This window comes from Zea mays, chromosome 3 (assembly GCF_902167145.1).
Source record: "Zea mays cultivar B73 chromosome 3, Zm-B73-REFERENCE-NAM-5.0, whole genome shotgun sequence".
In the NCBI taxonomy this organism is placed as follows: Eukaryota; Viridiplantae; Streptophyta; class Magnoliopsida; order Poales; family Poaceae; genus Zea; species Zea mays.
The window spans coordinates 136,138,855-136,155,513 of NC_050098.1; positions in this window are offsets into that span (position 1 = coordinate 136,138,855).

Genomic DNA, 16,659 nt, shown 5'->3' on the forward strand with positions numbered 1-16,659 from the left:
CTTTTGAACATGGGCAGAAGAACACCTCCACGTGTTCGACGTGCTCTGCGCGCGCCAGAGCACGCCCGTGCCCGACCCCGCGGGCCCCGCGCCACGCCAAGTCGTGCCCGCGTCTCCTGCTCGCGCCCGCGCCTATAAATCACCCTCAGGCGTCGACCGTACTCCTCCGCGCACGCTCGACCTCACCGGAGCCCGAAACCACAGGCGTTTGCCCCTCGCACGGCGTGCCCGCGGCCACCCGAGCCCCTGCCACCGTAGACCGGCCAACAGAGCCCTTCCTAGCCACGCCCGACCCTTGGAGAAGACTGTGCACGCCTCGGTGAAGCTCCCCGAGCAAGGAATCGGACTTTGCTTCGCCGGAGAAGCCAGTCCACGGTCGCCGGACTTCGCCCGACCGCCGGTGAACGTAGACCGGGTGAATCTCTGCTCCATTCTTCGATTCCTTGTGCACATAGCCTCTACGTCACCCCATGGAGCTCATCGTGCCGTTTGATTGAATTAGATCGCCGTGGTTTAGCCGGAACACCCGCCGCCGACGAGATCACCCGCCTGCGCACGTGGACCGGACGATTCCGGCCACCTCCACCGTCAAGTCATACACCGCTGTGACCGCCAGGACCACCTGGAGCCATCCCCGCCCCTCGCCGGACCTCTTTCGCCGCCGGTAAGCCGCGTCGTCCTTTTCTTTCCCGCGGGTACTGTTTGAATTAGGGGAAGGACCTCGGGAAAGAAGAAGGAAAGGTCGGGGGGATTTTTGAACTGTCAGTGACTCAGGGGAATAGTGGCGCAGGGGTAGATTTGAGTGGGTTGATTTGGATTAAACCCAGGGTCCTCGGTGTAAACTGTTTTTCCAGGAAACCTTTTTATTAATCTGATTTAAATTCAAACAGAACTTGAATAATTCATATCTTCTGTTTTGTTCACCCAAATCGAGTCAAACCAATTTTGCCAGATCTTAAATAATGTAAACCACTTAGGAAAAATATAAAACCCCTTAGTGTTACAGAAAACTTTAGAGTTTTGAATTAAATGATTAACTGGCCAAAAGCTAAAAGAAATAAGGAAAAATAATTACATTATTTGACTGAGGTTAAGAAAATTTAGAGAAGTACTTGATCACCTACTAACCTGTTTAAAAATGATAAACCCCTCTGTATACCCCATTAAGGTAGAGTTTGCCGTTTATTTCACCTTGCACTTAAAGTTAAAGAAAATAGAAAAGGTAATTTAAATAGAGAATCAGGGAGCACCCACATTTTTGTTAGTCTACTTATTCGGTATAGCTCACTAGAAAAATTTATTATACTCTGGTTTAGTATAAAATAATTGGGATACCTTTTATTTTAAGAAAATAAGGAAAACATAGAAAAACCCTAGAAAAATAACCCCAAGGTGAAAACACCCCAAACCTTGGGATAATTAAATTTTTGTTATTAAGAACATAGGAAAAATATGAAATCTGCTGTTTGATATTTTTCAAATAACAAGATAGTAGAAAGTGCCTTTTTGACATTTAGCTTTAGAAAATCACAACTAAATAACCATCAATTAACCTTCTGTGATTTTTGGCATAGAAGCATGTGATAATTGTTAGATACCAACAAAAATGACCCTTAGGACAGAATCCACCCCTAGTTTAGAGTTGTAGTGCAAAGTGACCCCCCTTTGCCCAACTTTTGTTATTTTTGTCCAAGGCATACTCTTTTTATTCTGGACCTCAAATTCATAGAACAGACTATAGTGACCAATAGGAACCCACTGTAATTTTTACAAAATTTTTGGAAAAAGTTAAACCACTGTTGTAGTTCAAACCCACACTAGAATTCATAAATAGAAAATAAAGAAGGGGAAAATTAATGGTGGAAATTAGTGTCACCCTAACCCAATCAGCAAAACCCTTTTAAATTGCCCACTGAAATATATATGGGAAATACAAATCCACTATGCTTATCCTTAACAAAACCCAAACCTAGAGAGATAAACATAAACCACTAAAAGTCACGTATGACCTAGAAACCCTAAGTTACTAACTAACTTAGTTTTTCTTCCTTTAGCATAATGTTTGTAAATCATGCATAATCACGACATACATATTCCTATTCATTGCATTCGATAGACTGCAACCTCGCTGACGGAGAGTACGTCCTCGTGCCGGAGCAAGGAGCTGCTCAGGAGGTAGCCCCGGATCCAGCACCAGAGCCTGCACCAGAGGATCTGCCTGCCCCAGCTTTGGAAGGCAAGCCCCAGTTTTATGCATAACCTATTTGTTATGCTATTTTACTACACTTAATGATTGTAGGATTGAATGTGCACTTAAGTGTAGGAGTTGTTTGAAACCCTAGTTGCATGATCTTAGGAATCCTTTTTGAGATGGATACTAGTATGCTGGTCGAGTAGCTGCTTTGCTAATTAGGGATCTCGGTAGAAGTCGAGTGATTTTTCTAGCACTCGCGCGAGGTCAGGAATTGGTTGTATCCATTTGTATATCATACTGATGATGATCTGTGGACAACGGTCCATGGGGATGCGTTGTCTACGAGACGAAAATTGGAATAAGGATTAAGGTGTGGCACCATGTGTCAAGCGTTTGAATGTACTAAACACATACCGAGAAATATGGTAAATCGGTAAGCCAAGTACCTGAGTGAACCTGCCCGCAGACTTTACCCCTCACCCGACCTGAGACGTGGTCTCCCTTCCGGTTATGGTGGGTACAAGTGCGGTCACTGCACGACGGCAGTCGGGGTCAGTGAGGCATTGTACGCCAAGGCGGTGAGCCCTGATCTGTTGCCAGGAAATCAATGGGAACGGTTGATATGTGTGGGGACGGAGTGCCCCTACATGTCGTGTGTTTAGGTTTACCTTGCAAGGATAAAAACTCGATTCGAATCGTCTGCTTCTCGCAGCTAATGAGACTGCTTGATGCATGCTGCTACATTGAGTAACAAGTGAAAATGTGATGAGGTGACAAAAGATGTTGATTGCTAAATTTGTTTGCTACCATGAATGAGTAGATAGTACATATTTAGTCTTAAGAGAGTCACACTAAAACTTGACAAAGCTAAAACTTGATTTATGAACTCAGCTAGTGCTTTTGGCAACCAAACCCCACACCCAAACAGTTGCATGTCTAGAGGTAGATGTGGCGGAACTGCCCGAATTATTCCAACTTAAGTGCCTAAGCCCCGCCTTAGAGACTAGACCACACTTAAATGGGAATAACCCATCAATCCCTCGGATCTAGTCCGACACGGCCACTGACAGGATCAAGTACCACAATCTCACTCGATGGTGAGTCACAGAGCAAATACAATAAAGCATAAAACCATACATGTCGGAGTATTAAATTATTACATCATCATCATCAGAGTTTTTGCAAAAGTAACCATCATTGTTCGAAGTGCAGCGGAAATAAACTAACGGTAAATAAATAGAGAGATGGGGAAGCCTGTCCCATCACTCCTCATGCTCCTCCTCAGCCGAGGTAGGGTCCCACTCGACAATCCAACCCGGTGGCAAGATGGACGGCCAAGTCACTCTAGCAACCATGTCCTCCAGAGAACCTGTAAAAAATTATGCCACAAGCAAGGCTGAGTATACTAATACTCAGCTAGACTTACCCGGTGTGAGGAGTCTACTCCTCTACCTCTAGACATGCAGCTGTTTGGCTGTGGGGTTTGGTTGCCAAAAGCACTAGCTGAGTTTCTAAATCAAGTTTTTAACCTTGTCAAATTTAAGTGTGACTCTCTTAAGGCTAAAGATGTACTATCTATTCATACATGGTAGCAAGCATTATTATCAATCAACAGCTTACATCATCTCATCACACTTCCACTTGTTACTCAATGCAGTACAATGGATCAAGCAGTCTCATTAGCTGCGAGAAGCAGACGATTCGAATCGAGTTTTTATCCTTGCAAGGTAAACCTAAACACACGACATGTAGGGGCACTCCGTCCCCACACATATCAACCATCCCCATCGATTCCCTGGCAACAGAAAGGGGCTCACCGCCTTGGCGTACAATGCCTCACTGACCCCGACTGGCCGTCGTGCAGTGACCGCACTTGTACCCACCATAACCGGAATGGGAGACCACGTATCAGGTCGCGTGAGGAGGGCAATCTGCGGGCAGGTTCACTCAGGTACTAGGCTTACCGATTTACCATATTTCTCGGTATGTGTTTAGTACGTTCAAACGCTTGACACAGGTATCCGCACGTTAATCCTTATTCCATTTTCCATCTCGTAGACAACCAATCCCCATGGATTGTTGTCCACAACTAGAATCATGATGATATAAAAGTGGGTACAACCAATTCCTGATCTCGCGCGAGTGCTAGAAAAATCACTCGTCTTCTACCGAGATCCTAATTAAATAAAGCAACTATTCGACCTAGCATACTAGTATCCATCTCAAAAGGAATCCTGAGTTCATGCAACTAGGGTTTCAATCAACTCCTACACTTAAGTGCACAGTACAATCCTACAAACATTAAGTGCAGTAAAATAGCATATAGAACAGGTTATGCATAAAACCGGGGCTTGCCTTCCAAAGCAGTGGCAGGCAGGTCCTCTGGTGCAGGCTCGGGTGCTGGATCCGGGGCTACCTCCTGAGCAGCTCCTTGCTCCGGCACGAGGATATACTCTCCGTCAGCAAGGTTACAGTCTATCGAATGCAATGAACATGTATGTCATGATTATGCAGGATTTAATAACATTATGCTAAAAAGAAACTAAGTCAAGAAGTAACTTAGGGTTTCTTGGTTATGTGGGGCTTCTAGTGGGTTAGACTTATCACCTTTAGGCTTAGGTTTTTATTGAGGATAAACATAGGGAATTTGTATTGCTCTTGTATCCTTCAGTGGATAAGATATAAAGGATTTTAGGATGGCACCATTTTTCTATTACCCACTTTTCCCTTTCTTTTATTTTCTACTTATGGTTTCTAGGGTAGGTTTGAACTATGACAAGGGTTTAATATTTTCCAAAAATTCTGTAAAAAGTACAGTGGGTTGCCATTTGCTATTCTAGCATGTTTTAAGAATTTGAGGCTTAAAGTACAAAGGCTAGGCTTTAAACAAAAATAACAAGAGTTATGCAAAATGGGCCACTTTACACTACATCTCTTAGTTAGGGGTGGGTTCTGTCCTAAAGGTTATTTTTGCTGGCATCCAATAGTAATAATAGGCTTCTGTGCTAAAAATCACAGAAAACTAAGGGGTGGTTATTTAGTTATGATTTTCTTAAGTTTAATGTCAAAAAGGCACTTTCTACTACATTATTATTTGAAAAATGTCAAACAGCAGATTTCATATTTTTCCTAAGTTCTCATTAATAAAACATTAGTTATCCCAAGGGTGGGGGTGTTTTTACCTTGGGGTTATTTTTGTAGGGTTTTTCTAATTTATCCTTATTTTATTAAAATAAAAGGTATCCTACTTATTTTATACTAAACCAGGGTATGATAGATTTTTCCAGTGAACTATATTGAATAAGTATCCCAACAAAAATAGAGGTGCTCTCTGGTTCATTATTTATACCCCCTTTTCTATTTTTCTTAATCCTAAGCATATTGCAAAATAAGGGGTAAAGACTAACTTATTGGGGTGGACAGAGAGGTTTAACATTTTTAAACAGGTCAGTAGGTAGATATAAACTTCTCCAAATTTTTCTAACCCTAGTCAAATAGCACAACTATTTTTCTTTCTATTATTGAGCTTTTGGCTAAAACTATCATTAAATCATAACTTTAAAGTTTTCTATAGTACCAAGGGGTTTTATATTTTTCTTAAGTAGGTTACATTAATTAAAGTCTGGCAAAATTGGTTTGACCAAATTTGGATGAACTAAACTGAAGTTATGAGTTTTTAAAGTTTCTGTTCAAATTAAAAACAAACTTAATAAAGGTTTTCTGGAAAAACAGTTTACACCGAGGTCCCTGGGTTTAAACTAAATCAACCTTCACAATTCTACCCTTGCACCACTATTCCCCTGTGTCTCTGACATTTCACAAAACCCCCTGACCTTCTCTCCCTCTCACCCGCAGTCCTTCCCCCAATGTAAACAGTAATCGCGGGAAAGAAAAGGGTGGCGCGGCTTACCGGCGGCGAGGGAGGTCCGGCGAAGGGTGGGGTTGGCTCGGGGAGACTCTGGCGGTCACGTCGAGGTACGGCTTGACGTCGGGGATGGCCGGAATCGCTCGATCCACGCGCGCAGGCGGGTGTTCTCGTCTGCGACGAGTGTACCGGCCAAACCACGGCGAACTGGTTCAATCCAAGGGCACGGTGAGCTTCACGGGGTAACGTAGTGACCGTGTGCACAAGGAATCGAAGGATGGTTGAGTGGATTACCCGGTCCACGTACTCCGGCGGGGTTGAGAGCTCCGGCGAGCGTGGACTGGCCTCTCCGGCGAAGCAAACTCCGATTCCTCGCTCGGGGAGCTTCACGGAGGTGTGCACAGTCTTCTCCGAGGGCTGGACGGGGTTGGGAATGGCTCTATTGGCCGGTCTACGGTGGCAGAGGGATTGGGCGGCCGCGGACACGCTGCGCACGGGCAAACGGCGGCGAGCTAAACTCCGGTGAGGTTTGAGGGTGCGCGGAAGAGTGCAGTCGAAGCCTGGGAGGGCTTTATAGGCGCGGGCGCGGGCCATGGCGCTGGCTTGGCTCAGGCGCGGCGCTGGGCATGCGGGGGCGTGGGGGGGGCGTGCTTTGGCGAGCTCAGAGCGCGTCGAACACGTGGCTCGTTGCTTCTGCCTGTGTTCTTCCCTCTGCTGAGCGGCCAAAACGTACGAATCTTGCCCCGTCGCCTGTGGGAGATCTCTTCCCTGCACCTAGAGCTACCTAGTTCATGTGAGTTCCAATGGAGGATACGCCCTAGATCAGGAGATAGACGGGCGCCAATTTTGGTTTGTCTCACTGCCCACATCGCGACAAAACTGATGCCAATACCTGTCAAACGTCAAAGTCTCGGTTTCCACTTTTTCCAGGGGGTGCCTTAGGTGGTATGCCACACTTTTGGTATAGAACCTAAGTGGTTTTGGTGCCATTTTCGAGGTGAACACGGTTGGTCTTTGGATTAGGGTTAGAATTTGACTTAGAGAGAAATAGAGAGCTCTAGCTCTCTCTCCACTTGGAGATTTGATTTAGGGTTTCTCCAGGGGTCTTTTGCAATATTACCCTCCCCTAATTGATGGTTATAAGGTTAGTTAGGGCTTTGCTAAAGATCACTCATGTTTTGCATCTTGCTTACTCTCTTTTTCCCCCCCTTAACCAGGGTTTGGGAGATAGGGTTTAGGAGGGCCTAGGGTTCTTTCCCCCCTCTTATCCAAGGTAATAAGTGTGCAAGGGTTTGATTAATACTTCTTAGGCCATTAACAACTTGATTAACACAATACCTCCAAGGTTCTTATATGTTCCCTTAAGTCTCTACCACATGTGATCACAGCCTTTAGTGCCAAGGTGGGCTCTAGCCAAGGTAACACCTGGGGTGTTACAGCCCTCCCCCCTTAAAGGAATCTCGTCCCGAGATTTTTAGGTAGAGTCCCTTGGAGGGTGCTTGAAGGTGTGTTGGTGCTACTCTTTCTTTATACTCAAGTTTCTTTTATTAACTGCTCTTCGAATGTCATTCTCTTTGCAACTTCAGAAGGAAGCCCTTCTTAAGTTAAATCCACAACTTAGACTATCCTTGCTATCTAAGTTTTTCTTATAATTGTATTCAAAGGGCAGGTGGGGTCTTGGGGTTACGTACCGACTCTTTTGGGTAGAAAGTCGGGGAAGCGAGAGCGTAGAAAATCCTCAGTCTCCCATGTAGCTTCTTCTGCTGAATGGTGACTCCACTGAACCTTATACATTTTAACCGACCTTGCCCGAGTTGATCTCTTCTTTTGATCTAATACCTTGACGGGGTACTCTTGGTAGGACAAGTCTGGTTCTATCTCAATGTCTGGCTCTGGTAGCACTTCAGTGGGTAGATGAACACATTTTCGCAGCTGAGATACATGGAACACATTGTGAACTGCTGACATGTGAGGTGGCAATTCCAGTTGATAGGCTACGGGTCCACAGGCTTCCTTGATCTTGTAGGGTCCAATGTAGCGAGGAGCTAACTTGCCCTTGATCCCAAATCTCTGGACACCCTTGGTGGGTGATACCTTAAGATAAACATGGTCTCCCACCTCAAACTGTAGAGGCTTCCGCCTCTTGTCATGATAGCTCTTTTGCCTAGCCTGAGCAGCTTCTAAGTTCTTTGTAATAACTCTGACCTTTTCCTCTGCTTCAAGTACCAAATCTGGCCCAAAAATTTCCCTCTCTCCTGCTTGAGACCAATTCAGTGGGGTCCTACACCTTCTCCCATATAATGCCTCAAAAGGTGCCATCTTCAGACTGGACTGATAGCTGTTATTGTAAGAAAACACGGCCAAGGAAAGACACTTGTCCCAGTCCTTCCCGTAGTGTAGTGCACATGCTCGCAACATGTCTTCCAAAATCTGGTTTACCCGTTCTGTCTGGCCATCGGTTTGGGGATGGTATGCTGAGCTTCGTATTACTTGGGTCTCAAGTGATTCTTGCAGCTGTTCCCAAAAGCGTGCCACAAACAGTGCTCCCCTGTCAGATATGATGGTCTTTGGAATACCATGCAATCGCACTATTTGATCAACATATGTTTCTGCATACTTTTCTGTCTTCTGGGTGGTGTGCACTGGCAAGAAATGAGCAGTCTTAGTCAATCTGTCCACAATAACCCAAATAGAATCATGGTGCCTGGATGTATTGGGCAATCCCACTATAAAGTCCATGCAAATGTCCTCCCATTTCCAAGATGGTATGGGAAGGGGTTGCAAAGGGCATGCTGCCTTCAAATGACTAGCTTTGATTCTCTGGCAGGTATCACACTCAGATATGTACTTGGCAATTTCCCTCTTCATTCTGGTCCACCAATATAAAGATCTGAGGTCATGGTACATTTTGTTGCTACCAGGGTGCATGGAGAATTTGGAAAGGTGAGCTTCATCTAGTATCTTCTTTCTTAGCTCAGGGTCCTTGGGAACAACCACTCTATCTCCAAACCATAGAATTCCCTTGCTGTCCTGACGGAAGCACTTGTACTTCTCTGCCTTTTGCTTAATCATTTCCTTAATCATTTGAACACCCTTATCCTCAGTCTGTGCCCTTACTATTTGCTCTTGCAATGTGGGTTCCACCGAGATATAACTTAAGTCACCCGAAGAAACAACTTCCAGGTTCAGCTTGCACAACTCATCGCACAGGGTGGTGACTCTTGCATCCATGCTCATACAATTGCACTGGGCTTTTCTGCTCAGGGCATCTGCCACAACATTTGCTTTGCCCGGATGGTAATGCACTTCCAAATCGTAGTCCTTGATTAACTCCAACCATCTCCTTTGCCTCATGTTCAGATCTGCCTGAGTGAAGATGTACTTGAGACTCTTGTGATTAGTGTAGATGTTACAGTGAGCTCCCATCAAGTAGTGTCTCCATATCTTAAGAGCATGAACCACAGCTGCCAATTCCAGGTCATGTGTAGGATAGTTCTGCTCATGGGGCCTGAGTGCTCGGGAAGCATAAGCAATGACTCTATTCTCTTGCATCAAGACACATCCCAATCCTGTACCAGAAGCATCACAATAAACTTCAAATGGCTTGGTGTTGTCAGGTTGAGCTAGCACTGGGGCTGTTGTCAAATGCTGCCTCAAGGTATGAAAGGCATCTTCACACTTCTGGCTCCAAACATACTTGACTCCTTTCTTTAACAGTTCAGTCATTGGTTTGGCAATCCTAGAAAAGTCTGGAATAAATCGTCGATAATACCCTGCCAAACCCAGAAAACTTCGAATCTGCCTTACGGTAGTTGGGGGTTTCCAATCCATCACCTCCTGCACCTTCTCAGGATCAACTGATATCCCATCCTGAGAAATTGTGTGACCCAAGAATTTGATCTCCTTCAGCCAGAATTCGCATTTAGACAACTTAGCATACAACTGATGGTCACGCAGTCTCTGAAGTACAGTATGCAAATGTTTGGTGTGCTCGGCTTCATTCTTGGAATAAACCAGAATATCATCAATGAAAACAACCACAAACTTGTCTAATTCTGGCATAAAGACTGAGTTCATCAAGTACATGAAATAAGCCGGGGCATTGGTCAGCCCGAAAGACATCACCAAGAACTCATACAACCCATATCTGGTAGAGAAAGCCGTCTTGGGAATATCGCTGGCACGGATCTTGATTTGATGGTATCCTGAGCAAAGGTCTATCTTGGAGAATACCTTGGCTCCTACCAACTGATCGAACAGAACATCAATACGGGGCAGTGGGTACTTGTTCTTGATAGTCACCGCATTGAGAGGGCGGTAGTCAACACACATCCTCAAACTCTCATCCTTTTTCTTCACAAATAATGCTGGACATCCCCACGGTGAAGTACTCGGGCGAATAAACCCCTTGTCCAATAACTCTTGCAATTGCTTTTTCAGCTCTGCCAATTCCGCGGGAGGCATCCTATAGGGTCTCTTGGAGATAGGAGCAGTCCCGGGTTGCAACTCAATTGTGAACTCAATGTCTCGGTCAGGTGGCATCCCTGGCAATTCATCCGGAAACACGTCCGGGTAGTCACAGACCACTGGGATCTTTTCCACTGGGGATTCCATCATAACAAAGGCACAAGAACGGGTGCATCCCTGGTCGGGCAAATATTAAATAGTCTCACCATAAGCAGGGGAATGAATTTCAATGGCCCTGGCTGCAATATCCAATACTGCCTGATGCCGGGTCAACCAGTCAGCTCCCAAAATAATATCCACGCTATCCAATCCTAAGATGAGAAGGGTGGTTCTAATCACAAGACTACCAAATTTTATAGGCACTTGCCTGTTGATTTGATAAGTGGCAACTCTGCCTCCTGGTGTTGAAATGGTAATGCCCCCATTGGTGTGGTGAAAAGGCAACTGGCACTTGGCACTAAATTTGGCACTGATAAAACTATGCGATGCACCAGAATCAAAAAGAATAATGGCAGGATAATTTAAAACTGTAAAGATACCAGTCATGACGGGTGCTCCCTCTGGAATATCAGCCATGGTGGTGAAGTTTAGCCTGCCCTGCCTCACTTGCACCTTCTGTCTCTTGCCTTGGGTCTGATTGACATTCTGCCCCTGCCTCTGCTGGTTCCTGGGGCAATTTTTAGCATAATGTTCGGTGTTGCCACAAGTGAAACACCTGTTGTCATTTGACTGGCGGTACTGCTGCTGCAGCTGATTGTTCCTCTGAGCTGGAAACTGAGTACGGTTGGGTGCCTGCTGCTGCTGCTGCTGTGGTCGGATCACCCATCTGCCTTGCTGATGCTGGGGTCCTCCGCCTTGAGTGTCGGACACACTCCTGAAGCGCTTTGGCTGAGCTGAGGGTCCTGTCATAGGGGTCTTCCTCTTCTTTTCTGCCTGTCGAGCTGTAATGCAGTCCTCTTGGGAGATGGCCATGTTGACCAACTCATTGTAGCTGTTGGCCCTGACGGTGTTGAGACGGTCACGGAGCTTAGTGCTGAGCCCCCTCCTGAACCTGTCTCGCTTCTTCTCATCTGTATCTGCATGATATCCCGCATACTAGCACAAGTCATTAAAAGCCTGGGCATACTGCAACACTGTCCTGTTGCCCTGAGTGAGTGCCAGAAACTCATTGAGCTTTCGGTCCATAATTCCGGCTGGTATGTGGTGTCCCCTGAAAGCTGCCTTGAACTCCCTCCATTCCACCTCTCGATCCTCGGGCTGCATGGCAAGAAAATGGTCCCACCAAGTCCTTGCGGTTCCGCGAAGCTGCTGGGTGGCGAACCTGACTTCGGTGACCTCTGAGCAAGCTCCATGGAGTAGTGGGAATTTGGATTCCACCACTCGCAACCATACATCTGCATCAAGTGGGTCCTCTACCCTTGTGAACAATGGTGGCTGGGTGCTAAGGAATTCCTGGTATGTAGCCGCCGCGGGGTGACGCTGATGGTCTCCACCACCATAGTGCTGAGGTGGTGGCTGACGTTGAGCCAGCTGCCTCAGGATCTCATTCTGCTGAGCCATTAGCTCCTGCAGAGTGGGGGGTGGTGGCGGCAGTGGAGGAACGTGCTCATTCTGGCCATGACGCTGCCTCCCGGCCATCTGAAAAAAACCACATACATACTTAACACCATATCTCCACGTTCAAGATTTAATCGCGGCGAAAAAGAGTTAGAAACAAAATGATAGACTCCAACTTCAACAAAAAGGATTTAAAAAGGCATAAATTTTTCCTTCCAAAATTAAAACTGATAACAGCATCCATCAGTCATGCTTCCAAGAGAGTTTATCACGGTTACATCAATTGTCCCAAAAAGACTCAACTCTATCTAGCCTAGTACCCCAAGGGTGCAAAAGCTAAGCTAGCTGCGAGGAGTCCTACCATCACCAACTTCTAACTCTGTCCCTGACACCTAGTGAGCGAACGAGGCAACACTCGACTCGGGGGATGGTGGTCTCCCTGAGCCGGCAGTGTCCAAACTAGAGGCAGGCTCATCTCCTCCCTCGATGTCGGCTTCCTCGTCAGCCTCCTGGTGATGCATATCCAGGTGCTCATTAGCTTCGGCAAGCTTCTGCTGAGTGTTGATAAGCTGGTCCTCGAGAACTGAAGCGTCCCAATCCTCTGGGACTCAAATGTGATACAATTACTAGTCCCAGGAGGCTAGTAAACACATTTATACATCAGATGATTCCAGATCTGCTTAAACGAGACAAACCTATAAAGGTGGCGATCAACTTTAAGAGTTGGTCCACAACTCGGGACATATCATCAGAGTGGGGCTGAAGCAGCCCGATATACGCAGTGAAGCAATTCAGCGGTCCAACAGCCACAGGCAAGGTTGGGAACAGTCGTAACTCTTACCCGATCTCCTTTTTCTGAAAAACAACAAATAAGCAAGGGTGAGTACAAACGTACTCAGCAGCCCACCTTCACCCGCGGAATGGGGAAATCAGATATAATGCATGGAATATGTGGAGCTCAGGATATTTTGCAGAAACAGCAATATTTTATGCAGAGTTGTTTTGAAAAACATTTTGTATTTTTGCAAAGCGCATCCTCTCCAAAAGGAGCAGGAAGTTTTCCAGTATTATAACAAAATCCCGTGGACTAAACCATCTAGGTATCTCAGCAGTTTCCCACTGGTTTTCCTTTTCAAAAACAGCTACTGGACTTCCCGTCCACCATAGCTCACGGCTCAACCGCCGAACCTTTAAAAAACCACTTTTCTCAAAAACATCTCTTTTTTTAAAAGCGAAACACTAATTGCCATACCACACCAGACTCATCCATTCCTGTGGACACAGACTATTCGAATAGGTTTGAACTCTGCGCAGAGGTGTACACTTTACCCACTAGTCCGGCTCTACGATCTCATGATCAATGAGATCCGAATCCGAATCTCTTTCTTTCCTCGCACGTCCTAACCTTAACGGTTATCCGGAAGGAGTCAGGCCACCGCCATGTCCAAACCGGACAAAACTTTCCCCCTCCTTATCCTCCCGGTGCTCCCCAGCCTTCATAACCCTGGGGTCGGACCGCACGAGTTCAGATTGAGTGACTGCCCACACAGTCTCAAGTGGTTGTACTATTAAAGAGTACAGGTAGTGAAGATGACAAACCGGTCCTTATATGAGGGGACAATCCTTCTGCTCACGCCTAAACCAGCTGAGCCAACGCCTTAGGCCCTCCCCTAAACCAGGGAGTCCCTGATTATCCCACTCACAAGGTGATAAGGGTGAAAACCCTTCATCACACACATTTTGAAAAGCATTTTTTTGAAAACTCACACCTGTTCTCAAATCATTTAGAACATATATATCAGGGATTGATTGCGGCAAGCGGCTGTGTGGCCATAATAACTTGTCTCAAAATCATATCATGCATAAAATAACAGGCTGAGGGTTGTGGTTGAAAAATCATAGGTAATTTATGCATCAAAGGGATCCAGTGAGCTTGCCGTGCTTATTCGGCGAAGGGGGAAGGGGAGCTCGCGGAACTGGCTTCTGGCTCCACCGCCTGGCGTAGACTTGCAGATCTGGCCTCCACGAGACGGCACGAACGCTTCGATAACTATGCAACATGAACAAGCAAACATACAAACCAACAAGTATAGCAACAAATATTTAGTATAGTGGTCAGAATAGTGATATATGGATGGGTAGAGTCTTGAGTAGAATCTGCGTCATGTGGTGTTGTGATATTACTGCTGGTGGAGCGGAGGTGCTTACCAGGAGGGTGGACTGGAGGCGAAGCGACACTATGTGTGTAGCCGACAGAGCAGAGTAACTGAGTGGGTGGGGTGTTTGCCTTGGCTGAGGGTGTTGAGTGTGTGTGGAGAGGGAGAGGGTAGCTGGGTGTATTTATAGCTGGGTGTATGTGGTGTAGCACAGTGAAATTCACTGTTGGTGAGAATAGTGACGAATGAATCGTCTGACTTAGTATGAATAGGAGAGTTATAGGCAGAATATGGGACAAGAGTATTTTGGGAGTTTTCTGGAATATGGACCATGCTTAAGGGATGACATGGTTGGATAGGGAATAGTTTGATAAGAATTTAGAAACGAGAATTATTGGAATCTGAGTTTAGGAACCTGGTTCGAAGGAATCTCAAAGTTAAGCGTGCTCAACTTGGAGAAACCTGGGATGGGTGACCAGATGGGAAGTTCCCTACTGGAAGGAAAATCACAGTCACCGAAGTTCGTATGACTGGAATATGGGTATGGCTGGTCTTAGGTGGACTGGACATCATGATGTATGAGTAGTTGAAATTTGGGGTGATCGACTAATCGATGAATAGTAACGATGAATAGTGACGACAAAAAAGTTACTAGATATCATCGATGAGTAGTAACGATGATGAATAGTAACGATGATGAATAGTAATACTGAATAGTAACAATGATGAATAGTGTCAGTGAATAGTAATGATGAATAGTAACGGTGAATAGTGGTGATGAATAGTCGTATGAACGAACGATGAATAGGAACTATGAACGAACGATGAACGATGAATAGGAACTATGAACGAACGATCGAACGATCGAAATTTCGGCAGCATAACGGTAGGACAAAGATTATCTGGAAGAACGATGAATAGGGACTATGAACGAACGATGAACGATGAATATGAACTATGAACGAACGATGAACGATCGAATGATCGAACGAACAAACGATCGGAATTTCGGCAGCATAATGGTAGGACAAAGATTATTTGGATGAACGAACGGACGAACGATCAAACGATCGGACGAACGGACGAACGAACCATGAACGATCGGACGAACGATCGAACGATCGGACGAACGATCGAACGATCGGACGAACGAACGAACAAACTAAGAACAGGGGACGAACGATCGAAGAACGATCGAACGATCCTTGTGCTAGTGTGTGCTTGTGTGGAACATGGAGTGGGTGTGTGTGGGGGGGAGAGAGTTGCCATGAAATGGCTTGGGGTGGGATGAGAGGAGGCCCTTGCCCCTCTATTTATAGCCATGGTGGGGGATTAGGGGGAGGGATGAGAGGATTAGTGGGAGGATGAGAGGATTAGTGGGAGGTTAGCATGTATTTGTCTTGTATAAGTGTAATTAGCTTGTAGAGCTCACCGTATGACACTGGAGGCATACGTATATGTATGGGCATGAGGAAAGTTATGAAGAAAATATTTGTAGGGTCTTGAAAAATGATTCTGAAGGTATTTCTCAAGAGGAAAATATCCGGAGATACATCGGTGGAATATTTTGGCAGTATTTTTGGAAAGAAATCAAAGGGGGGTTACTGGGGAAATATCTGAGCAGTATTTCTGGAAAGAATTTGAGGGGGATCACTGGGGAAATATTTGTAGGATATTTTGAGGAGGATTTTAGAGAGAATATAGACCACTATAATTTATTTGTTGATATCAACTCGCAAACAAACACTTTGAAATGAAATTTGAAATTCATTTTGAATTTAGGGCGAGTTTGAGAAAATTTCAGAATTTGAATTTTTGGGATGCTACAAATCTACCCCACTTAAAAGGAATCTCGTCCTCGAGATTCGGCTTAGAAGGGTTATGGGTATAGCTTTACTTCAGCTACATATCTTCACTTTGCAGACTCTTCGAGGAGATGGAACTTCAACAAGATCTGGTCTGGCGGAGCATCTGGTTGTTGATTGCAAACGCTGGTTTTGGCTACTCAAGATCATCTTCAGGCTTCTAGGTTTCGCTTGGCAGCTAGCTTATTGAAGAAGCATCGATGCCAACACGCAAACCTTTCTCTTGCGGACTTCCACTTGGATTCCTTCCTTGATTGGTCTTCTGGTGCTTCATCAACAAAACTTGGGTGACCACTTCTCATCCAGAAACTTATATGCTTTGATGATCTGGTCCTCCACAAGCTTGCTACAGGCCTTTTTTCTTTTTCTCCATAGCAGGAACCTTACTGGAACACTACCCCACTTAAAAAGAATGAGGGTAGATCTCTTGAATCTTGGGGATTTGAACTCCTTGAAGTACCTCATAACAAGGGTGTTACGGGGCCTTCTTCTGCTGTTGCTGCTTGAGCAGGCTGCGGAGAAATGACTAACACAGGGTTGATTCTGGGACAACCT